The sequence below is a fragment of the Panthera onca genome, chromosome C1 (assembly GCF_046562875.1).
Source record: "Panthera onca isolate mPanOnc1 chromosome C1, mPanOnc1 haplotype 2, whole genome shotgun sequence".
NCBI classification, from domain to species: domain Eukaryota; kingdom Metazoa; phylum Chordata; class Mammalia; order Carnivora; family Felidae; genus Panthera; species Panthera onca.
Genome location: NC_138346.1, coordinates 217010705 through 217022022, shown reverse-complemented (window position 1 = coordinate 217022022; position 11318 = coordinate 217010705). Strand labels below are relative to the sequence as shown.

At 48.8% G+C, this 11318-nt stretch overlaps 1 long non-coding RNA gene across 1 annotated transcript; it reads left to right on the top strand.

The window, feature by feature from the left end:
* The first annotated feature begins 5752 nt into the window (after positions 1 to 5752).
* On the top strand, positions 5753 to 10750 carry LOC132671980 (uncharacterized). Its single transcript, XR_009607330.3, has 2 exons — positions 5753 to 6101; positions 10464 to 10750. It is a non-coding gene; the product is annotated as an uncharacterized LOC132671980 (long non-coding RNA).
* Positions 10751 to 11318: the final 568 nt, after the last annotated feature.

Genomic DNA, 11318 nt, shown 5'->3' with positions numbered 1-11318 from the left:
CCTCCTAGTTATTTTTCCCCCTGTTTGTTTTGGCCTTTGCGGGTATGTGTGGGTGGGTGGAAGGGACTTTTCTCAAAACTCTGGTGATCCTTGGCTGTCTATTCATGGGAGCCCCGTGTACATGTTGAAGACTACTCTTCAGGGGGGCTCTTAGAGAGTTGTCAGGTAAGGTCCCCCACATGTCAGATCTGTAGGTCTTTTCTCTTGGGTGTATTGGTTTTCCCAGGGAGGAGTCCTACTTTTCCCTCTGCCTGGGGTAGGTAAAAGCTCTGTAGGAAAGGGGACGGGAATAGCATTTCATTACAATATCTGCTATCTACCTTTGCTTTGTTATCTAGACTCCAGGGCCTTTCCTGTCGAGCCTCAGCAATTAATAAACCCCCTACAGGGTGCAGGTGGGGCTGTAGTTGCCTGACTGGCTAGATTGGGGAAAGATTTGAGGTTCTAAACTATCTGCACATAGACTAGCAACACACATGTCCAGCCTCCAATTCCTGAATCACTCCTGGATCCTGTAGCACAAACCAGCCCACTTTTCAGTTGTCTTCCCTGACCTCACAAGTATTTAGCCAAGTGGAGAAAGCTGTAACCCAAGTTTGTTACAAAGGGCCCCTCCATTTTCCATCTTCCAAATTGTTGTCGCATCTTTTGTCCAAAGTTGTCTCTTACATGCATTGTGTCCATGTGTATTTATACTTAGTTCCTTTGTTATCCTTTCATTGGGATTTCTGGAGGGAGCAAAGACAACCTCCTATCTGTGTCTCATCAGGTTTAATCTCAGTCCTTTTGTACAACGTAATGTCCATTCATACCACTTATATTCCACTGACAAATTTCCATCCTTTACACGTTTATTTCCTCTGTTAGACTGTAAGCTCTGGAGGCAAGTGCTTGAAATAGTTTGTATTTTATTTCCAACAGCGTTGTGTGTCTGCATGTAATAAGAGCTTAACGTACATGCATGTATTTAACGTGCACTGCAACCAAGAGGAAAGAGAGCTCGAAGCAAAAGATGATGGAAGTGGGGAAGCAGAGAGATGTTTTCATCCACTGATAGGCAGGGCGACAGAGCTCAGGCTGAGGTGCCAGGGACCCCAGGAGCCCAGCAGAGAGCCAAGGGAAACTCTAAGCCTTTCTGAATTGGGGTCGGTCAGCCTTCTTCACGAACATCCCTGATCTCAGGAAATACGTGGTTCTGTAGTGTGATAAGCTGCCCAGCTCCCTTACCCGTCGTTTCTTGGGAACCCCAAGGAGAGACAGGTGGAGGTGGCTTTGTCACAGAGGGGACCCGCTTTGACCATAGAGTCACGCCAGGTTTGAAGAAATGTCTTCTTTTTAAACTTATTTGCTTTTTTGAGAGAGAGAGCACAAGTGGGGGAGAGGGGCAGAGGGAGAGAGAAAGAGAGAACCTCAAGCAGGTTCCATGCTCAGCACAGAGCCCAATGTGGGGCTCAATCTCAAGACCCTGGGATCATGACCTGAGCCGAAATCAAGAGTTGGACACTCAACTGACTGAACCACCCAGGTGCCCCAAAGAGATGTCTTCTTTTAAATTAAGTGCCGGGGCGCCTGGGTGGCGCAGTCGGTTAAGCGTCCGACTTCAGCCAGGTCATGATCTCGCGGTCTGTGAGTTCGAGCCCCGCGTCGGGCTCTGGGCTGATGGCTCGGAGCCTGGAGCCTGTTTCCGATTCTGTGTCTCCCTCTCTCTCTGCCCCTCCCCCGTTCATGCTCTGTCTCTCTGTCCCAAAAATAAAAAAAAAAAAAAAAAAAAAAAAATTAAATTAAGTGCCAACTTCAAAGAAAAACCTATGGGTATTTTGTTGGTTGGCTGGTTATTTTAATTTGTTTTTACATGTTTTCTCCCTGAAACAGAAGTTATTATCTAGCAAGAAGCCAGGGGGTTCCAGAAGTAGATAGATCAGCAGCTCAATGATACCCAGGAAGAAGGCAGTTTCCAAGTCGTCTCTGGCATTCTTGGGATTTGTGTCTGCTTAGGCTAGATCGTCTTACAGCGCCTGGATGGCTGCTGTAGGTCATTAAAAAAAAAACACATATGAGTATTTTATCTTACAGAGATAGCAGGAGTCCTTGTAGGGAGGGGAGATGAAGAGTTTTTTAATGGGTGTAGAGTTATAGAGTTTCAGTTTTGCAAGATGGAAAGCGTTCTGGAGATTGGTCACACAAAAACGTAAATGTACTTACTCTATTGATCAGTACCCTTAAAAATGCTTTAGATGGGGGCACCTGGGTGGTTTGGTCAGTTGAGCATCTGACTCTTGATTTCAGCTCAGGTCACGATCTCGTGGTTCCTGAGTTCGAGCCCCCCCTAGGGCTCTGCACCGTCACAGAGCCTGCTTGAGATTCTCTCTCTCTCTCTCTCCTTCTCTCTCTCTTCCCCTCCCCTGCTCTCGCTCTCTCTCAAAATAAACAAATAAATGACACAAAATGGTTTAGGTGGTAAATTTTATGTTATGTGTATTTTATTACAATTAAACATTTTAAAAAAATATATTGGGAGTCTTGATCTCTTGACTTTGGGTGGCTTTTAAATCCAGAAGATTTTATCCTTGATTCTTGATCCCACTGTCGTCAAGAAAGCCAAGCAGTTGGCAGAAATGTTGCCTGTCAGAGATTGAAAGTTCTAGAACTCAGGGGCGCCCGGGTGGCTCAATCGGTTGGGTGTCCGACTTTGGCTCAGGTCATGATCTCACGGTTTGTGAGTTCGAGCCCCGCGTCGGGCTCTGTGCTGACAGCTCAGAGCCTGGAGCCTGCTTCGGATTCTGTGTCTCCCTCTCTCTCTGCCCCTCTCCTGCTCACGTGCCCCCCCCCCAGAAAAAAAAAAAAAAAACGTAAAAAAAATAAAACTCAAGACGCTTCTAGAAAGGTCAGAGCAGGGTGTCCAACCTCAGTGCTATCAACATTTGGTGCTGGGTAATTATGGGGCTGTCCTGTGCGCTGTAAGAGCTTAGTACTATCCTGACCTCTACCCCCTTGATGCCAGTAGTATCCCTCCCCAGCTGCAACAACCAAAAATGTCTCCAGATATTGCCAGAAGTCTCTTAGGGGACAAAATCACCCTAGTCAAGAACTCTGGGTTAGAGGTGAGGACACTGGTCATGAACCCCAAGGTCATGAACCCCTCTTCTCTGACGTCGGCTTCTCCTACTTTCCGTGCGCAGGAGAAAGATTTTCCAGCTTCTAGAATTAAATGGATTGAAAAAGGAAAATATTTAAACTACCATTTATAGAATATTTGCCATGTGCCAGACACTGTGCTAACGGATTCCTCTCATTTAATTTTCCAATGTAATTACTGATAGCTTCACTTGACAGAGGAGGCAGCTGGGCTCAGGCAGGTTCTCGTCCCAGCCCTCAGAGCTCGTAAACTTCAAAACGGATTCAGACGCAGGTCTGTCTCCTTTTAGGACTGCCTTTACGTTCAATCGTTATTTCGCTTTTAGACTGATTTGTATAATGATGTTTCAGAGGACCTTGAGCCGTACGTGTGGTGACGTCAGTTTTGTCTTCTCCTTCCCTCAGACACGTGGTGTGTGAAGATGTTATCAGGGACCCGCGAGGGCGGGGAATGTTCTCTTGCCCACTTAACAGCTCTGACTCCAACATGAAGTGTCTGCGAGTGAGGACACCTTGCATCCCCTGGCCAGGCAGGTGGCTAAGGGACCCAACATCATCCCCTTCCCAGTCGGAACGCTGCTCGAATGTCCCTTAACCAGCAGAGGGCAGACCTGTGGTCCCGATCGGCACAAGTGGGCAAAGAAAATTGTTCTTGAAGGTTTGGAACGGAGGGGGAGACGTTTCAGGAAAATGGCAGCTGCAGCCCTCGCTTGTCCAGAGGCGGGGCTGTTTTTCTATTTTTGTGGACAATGTATTTAATCGTCCTGTGCTCTCAAAAATGCATAACCTCCTTCCGTAAAGATAACGTAAAGTTGCCAGACCACCTCGACTTTGCTTTCCTACTCCTGACTCCTCACTAGTACGCTGATCTTGGTCTGGAGTGTGGTGTTATAGGAGCGAGAATTGCCTCTGCTGTGAAACACCATTAAGAAGGAGGGGGTTTTCCTCCGCATCCTCCTATCTGGTAGGCTCTCCAGGGCTCACTGGGGCCATGTGTTCAAGCCCCAGCACGCTCCCCCCGGCAGGACGCTGAATCCAGAAGGGGACGGATGCATTGAAAGAGCTCATGAGAAAGGAAATTACCCACAGGACCTTTTGCCAAAATTCTATCCGGGCTGAAACTGACGAATCCCCCCAAATCTTCATTTTTACAAGCTTGCCTGCACGAAAACCGCAGGAAGGGTAAACAACAACTTCTCCAAGTTGGTGCAGTTCCCCGGAGAAGCGGGCTTTCACCCGCTGCCTGGCCCTTCTGCTCCGTGCCTGGCAGAGCCGTATGAATCATGTTCATGCAGAGGCTTTTCCCTTCCCGTCCCTGTGACCACCCGCATTTCTGGGGGGTCGAACGTTTTCAGAATCTCTTTTGCACTGGCGGGGTGGGACGTGGTGAGGGTGAGGAGGAGCATTTATTTCCCCTTCCCACTGGGCTGTTCTCCTCACTCCCAGATGCGTCCGATTACGATGTGCCTGATTATGTTCAACGTTGTGACTGAGCCTAGTACAACGGTCATCTGGGAAAAATCCAAAGAATGTCACAGATTCTGCTTGTCTGATGAGGGGAGAGGAAGGTCCCCACTCCGAGCAATGACTTTCCTGCAGAAACACTCCACCTCTCACATTCCTGTGCTTCCAGCCAAGCTTCAGTAATTAGTTCCTTGCGAACAATGCAAAAGGACAAAAGTTTCAAGGTGTGGGATCACCATGGCAACGACGCAGCTTCCCCGCCGAGCCCGGGTCTCAGAATGATAGGAACTGGTCATGACATTCCTCTGAAATTGGCCAAAGCCTCAAGACCCGCAGGATTGCCAATTCGGGGCCGAGAATGTGAATCTTTGCATCTCCCCGGGCACAGTGGGTGTTGCTGGGTGGCACAGAGGCCCCCAGAAAGGTACGTCCACGTCTTCATTCCTGTGAATGTGACCTTACTTGGAAAAAGGGTCTTTGCAGATGTCATTAAGGATCTCGAAATGAGATCATCCTGGATTTAGGGTGAGCCCTAAATCCAAAGGCAGGTGTTCTTAGGAGAAAACATAGAGGGAGATTTGAGACACGGACACACAGGGAAAGAATCCACGTGAAGACGGAGGCAGAGGCTGGAACCACGTGTCTGCAAGCCAAGGGACGCCAGGAGCCCCCAGAGGCTGCAAGAGGTAGGAAGGAGTCTCCCCTAGAGTCTTCAGAGGGAGCGTGGCTCTCCTCATATCCGGACTTCAGACTTCGGCCTCCAGAACTGTGAGAGAATAAATTTCAAGTCTCGAACCCCCCCAGTTTGTGGTACTTTGTGACCGTAGCCACAGGAAACTGATACCATGGCTGATTTCTGCTCCCTCCATCCCACACCTTCCTATGCTTGAGTTACAGCAAAGAGCCCTTTCCCACCCACTGTAGAACACGCTTTTTGCATTAGAAAAGAAGAGGAAAAGAGTAAAGCAGATTCGGGCTGGGACATGTCGCCGGCCAGGTCATCAGAACCAACTCTGGGGTCGGTGGGCTCTACTCGGGCTACCAGTGCTCATCCTGGGGATCCCGAGAGTGCTTCTCTCCCTCTAGTACGGCTCCGTGGCTTTTCCTGTCCTTCCCTCTGCCACGGGTTTACTTGAAAGCTAGTTTTCAGTGCTGCTACTCCTGTCTCGCTCTGGTCAGAATCCCCATTTCTGTGTGTGTGGCATCATGAATGGTTTCCATGGAAACGAAAGGTTGAGCTAGAACGGTGCCAACGCGCATCTAAACTTCAGAATTGAACAGGGGCTATTGTTTTTGCCAGCCATGGGGTTTCATTCCTTCTGAAGATGTCACGGGGGATTTTGGAATGTGTGCCCGTGACTTCCCGGTTTTCTCTCCTTTTCCGGCCCCCCTGGCTAACGAAACATGGACTGACTGACGCGGGAGCGCCGCGGATCCTGACATTCCTAGCTCTTCAGGCTCTCCCTTGGTTTTGCATGTGCGTGTAAATGGTAACGAGTAAGGTGAGATTTGCTGTAAATAACCAGATGGTCCCCACAGGGTAGGCTGCAGGTGAGATGGAAATTCTAGCAGGAGATCTCACAGCCCGAACTTTGCCAATCTAAACTCATCTTTGGTTTAGCGTATCAGAACCAGCAGACAGAAGGGGAAAGTGGACCCAAAGCTCCGTGCGTGCCCTCATGACCCTGAGGACGGGGGGCTGGGGGTTGACACCTGCTTCCTGTCAGTACCAGAGGCGTGGCCTCCGGTGCGCACGCTTTTCCTCCGCGGGTTAGTCACGGGGAGAAGCAGACCGTCCCCAGCCCTCTAACTGGCTCCCGGTGACTGGTGGAGGAGCCCGGGTATGGACTGTGTGGACAGGAGACGCCACCTGGTAGCTCTTACTGCAGAGTAAGTAAGCGTGGAGTGGGGGGTAGGTAGGGTGACCATATTGTCAAGGTGGAGTGCGTCTCAGAATTTAAGGAGCTGCTGTTAGTCATCTCAGACCCACAGGCACAATCTGGACTGTCCCTGGAAAAGAGGGCCATCAGGTAACCCTACCTTTAGGCCAAGCTGTACCCCACTCCACTAAAGATCCCAGTGTTGAAGTGCCCTGTGACTCAGTGCTTGGACCTCTTTTTTCTTTTATTTATTTATTTATTTTTAATGTTTATTTGTTTTTGACAGAGAGAGAGAGAGAGAGAGAGAGAGAGAGCAGGGGAGGAGCAGAGAGAGAGGGAGACACAGAATCCGAAGCAGGCTCCAGGCTCTGAGCTGTCGGCACAGAGCCCGACGCGGGGCTCGAGCTCACAGGCCGCGAGATCATGACCTGAGCCGAAGTCGGACGCTTCACCGACTGAGCCACCCAGGCGCCCCCCCACCCCCTTTTTAAAAAAAATCTTACAGGGGCGCCTGGGTGGCGCAGTCGGTTAAGCGTCCGACTTCAGCCAGGTCACGATCTCGCGGTCTGTGAGTTCGAGCCCCGCGTCAGGCTCTGGGCTGATGGCTCAGAGCCTGGAGCCTGTTTCCGATTCTGTGTCTCCCTCTCTCTCTGCCCCTCCCCCGTTCATGCTCTGTCTCTCTCTGTCCCAAAAATAAATTAAAAAAAAAAAAAAAAAAAAAATCTTACATAGTCCCCATACCGGTGCTGCCCAGTGGAATTGCAATGATGGAAATGCTCTACATCCGTACTGTCCAATATAATAGCCACTAGTCAAATGTAGCTGTCGAGTACTTGAAATGCAGCTGATGTGACTAAGTAAGGCAACTTTAAGTTTTACTTAATTTTAATTAATATACATTTAAATGGCCGCATCTGGCTAGTGGTTACTATTCTGGACAGTGCAGACCCAGATAATTTTTTTTTTTCCCAGCCGGGCTCATGGCTTTAAGTACCACCCACAGATTCTGACCCCCAAATCTGTCTAGCCACCCCATCCTCTCCCCTCACATCCAGATCCATATATCCCATTCGATGTATTTACTTGTATGTCTAATGGGCACCTCAGACTTAACACAGGCAAAACTAACCTTCTGATCACAATATGATACCACTTCAAGCCCATTTAGTAGGGCTATTAAAAAACAAACAAAGAGAAAACAGCAAGTGTTGGCGAGGACTCCTGCACACTGCTAATGGGAATGTAAAACAGTGCAGCTGCTGTGGAAAATGATAGGGCAGTTCTTAAAAAATGTAGACAGAATTATCATATAATTGAGGCATTCTACTCCCAGGTATCTATCCCAAAGAACCGAAAGCAGGGACTCGAACAGACATTTGTATGCCCGTGTTCAGAGTAGCGTTATTCACGAGGGCGGAGAGGTGGAAGAAGGCCAAGGGTCCATCCACGGACGAGCGTGGTCCATACACGCAATGGAATATTGTTCGGCCTTAAACAAGAAGGGGATTCTGACACGCTATAATGTGGATGCACCTTGAAGTTCATCCGTGATGCTGAGTGAAGTGAGCCGGTCGCAAAAGAACAAACACTGTGAGAGTCCACTTACGTGAGGTTCCTAGAGCAGTCAGCTCACAGAGACAGAGTAAGGCTAGTGATTGCCAGGAGCTGGGGAGCGGTGGGGGTGTTTAAGGAGTTCAGCGTACCTGTGGGGAAGATGTAAACATTCTGGACATGGATGGTGGTGATGGAGGCACAACACACGTATCAGGTGCCCCAGGGCCGTAGCGTTAAAGGTGGTCAAACTGGTAAATTTTGTCACGTAAAACACCCGAGTCTTCGCATTCCAGTAATTTCTGATCTTCCTTCTGATGTTTCCTTCATACCTGCTCCTTATGCAGACTTCTCGTCCCCCTTAATACCACCTCGATTTTTCCATTGGCGGGAGCCAAAGACCCCTTTTTTCTCTTCCAGGCCACCTCCGGCCCACCACTAAAGCTCAGCTGTGCCTTCAGATACGCGCTCAGAACCTCGCCACAGGCCCTGTCACGCACCATGCTGGGCCAGGGGTCATCCCTCCACACACGTGTCCGCTGATTTTTCGTGTCACCAGGAGGGCCAGCATGACTTTGCTAGGACCCGGAAGCCCCGCCTTATCTGTCCTGTTGCACAAGCCTCTTTCTGTTCCTCACACATCCCAGGAATGTCCCTGCCTGCAAGGTCTTTGCTCCAAATCTTTGCGGCCCACCCCCCAGCCCCAACTTCTTAGGTGTGTACCCATATCTCAGTGAGCCCTTCCCAGGCCACCCTGTCGAAAATTTCAGCACCTCTCCTGCCAACGCTTCCTGTCCTCCTTGCTCGCTTTCGTCTTGCCCTCATCCCCTTTCATCAATATCTAAACATATTATATGTTTTATTCATCTTGTTTATTTTCAGCCTCCCCGCTAAAATGTATGATGTTTAAGGCAGGGGTTTCAAAATCTCTTTCGTCCTCTTCTTTTCTCACCGCACCCAGTAAATGCGTGTTACATTAATGAGGGAATGCAGACGTTTAGGGGACTCCTCAGGACCCATCTCTTTTCGGGACTCTTCTTTGATTGACATAGAACTACCCTCAGCTCTTTAGGGTTCAGTCTGCATGAAGCACCTTCATAAGCCTGGTTTACATTTCACTGAAGTCATTGGTCCTGTCAGGGCGACGTTGCCCCCTCAGGGGCCCTTCGGCAGGGTCAGGAGACACTTTTGGTTGTTAAAAGGGGCAGGAGGTGGCTACCTGTACCTCTAGTTGGTAGAGGACAGGGATTTTGCTGAACATCCTGCAATACACAGGACAAAGAATTATCCCAAAACGATGTTACTTGTGCAGAGGTCAAGAACCCCTAATTCAACCTAGTCGTATGACAAGTTATCTAGTCTGCATGTAATAAGAGATGAATTCCTTGAGGGCTGTTTTAGGCTGGGTTGTGCCCTCCAAAAAAGATATGTGGAAGTCCCAACCCCTCATACTTCACAATGTGACCTTACCTGGCAATAGGGTCTTTTTTTTTTTTTTTTTTTTTTTTAAATTTTTTTTAACGTTTTATTTATTTTTGAGACAGAGAGAGACAGAGCATGAACGGGGAGGGGCAGAGAGAGAGGGAGACACAGAATCGGAAGCAGGCTCCAGGCTCTGAGCCATCAGCCCAGAGCCTGACGCGGGGCTCGAACTCACGGACTGCGAGATCGTGACCTGAGCCGAAGTCGGACGCCCAACCGACTGAGCCACCCAGGCGCCCCGGCAATAGGGTCTTTAAGTTGAGGTCACCAAGATGACTTGGCAAGAGGTCATCAAGTTGAGATGAGGTCATTAGGGTGGGTTCTAATCCAATGTGACGGGCGTCCTTATGGAAAAGGGAAACCTGGACACAGACATGCAGCCAGGAAAGACCACGTGAAGACAGAGGGAGGGGTGGCCGTGCGACTGGAGCCCTGTAGCTACAAGCCGAGGGTCACCAAGGACATCCGTCTGCCATTGAAGCTGGAAGCTACAGAGAAGGATCCTCCCTCCCCCTTCCCCCCCTCCCCCCCCCCCCCCCCCCCCTCAAGGTCCTCAGGTAGAGCTCAGGCCTGCTGACTGTGAGAGAAGAAATTTCTGTTGTTTTAAGCCACCTAGTTTTTGGCACTTTGTTAGGGCAGCCCCAGGAAGCTAATACAAGGTCAGAGCCAGTGCTAAATCCGAACCTGATAGTAATGGGGTTTATACCCTGTGACAATTAAATTAGTGTCTTGGAAAAATGAGAGAGTTCACCAGGATGGTGGTTAGATTCTCATACGGGAGGAGAGACAAGGATATTTAGTCTTTTGGGTATTATGAAACTCATGACCTAGAGTTGGCCAAGAGCACTTGGATGATAGATGTTCAAAGCCACCAGTCGCCAAAGCCTTTCATGGGAAAATTACCCTAGCACAAAGTGCTTTTTGCTAATATTAACTTTGGTTCCATTTCAGATCAATGGAGGCAAAAAACCAGGAGATCCCATAAATCCCGTCGAGCTCGTCACAGCTGCCAAATTATGCCCTGATAAAGCTTTTGGTGGCTAACGATATGGCCGTTCACCCGGAGTGGATGCGGCCGGGAGGGAGGTTTCTGGAGAGCGTCTGGCCCTCGGTGGAGACACTTGTCCTGAAGCGTTATCTGAAGGCCCTCTGGCCCTAACGAAGGGTGAAGCTTTGAACGTGATTATTTCTAAACAAATAAATAATAAGGATAACTTAAAAATAAACAGAGATCTCGATTTAAAGGCTACTTGTTGTCTCAGGACCAAGATTAACAGCGAGTGGCAAGTTTTTGTGAGAGATAATGTCTTTTCACATATAAAAGATCCTATTGATTTCCTGTTGGTATTATCCCGAGAATGTGCAGCGTGCATCTATGGAGCAGAGACAATCTTCCATCACTTGCTTTATGGGAAGAGAATGGTTATTGTATCTCTTCCCATAAAATATAATCTCTTTTCCTCTTCCCCCCCTCCCCCAAAAAAAAAAAAAAATCTACCTGTTCCTCTGGGAATTTCCAGTTGTAATCTGGGGAAGTGAATTGATTTTTTTTTTTCTTTTCTTTTGCATGTGCCAGGATTTTTATATTTGGCTTCTTTACATTTTCTCATTGTTCTCTGGAGTCTGGCTTTTCCAGATTGTTATTTGAGCCCGTCTAAAAATTCCTTTAAAATCAGTGCCATTGAAACACACGTGATGGTGGATGTCAGGTTCCCTGTGACTTGCTTAGAAGGGGTGCCCCTCCTTTATCCTCCAACCGGGGGCTGGTGTGAGTGCCTGGGAGGGCTTTGGAGGCAATGAGAGCTT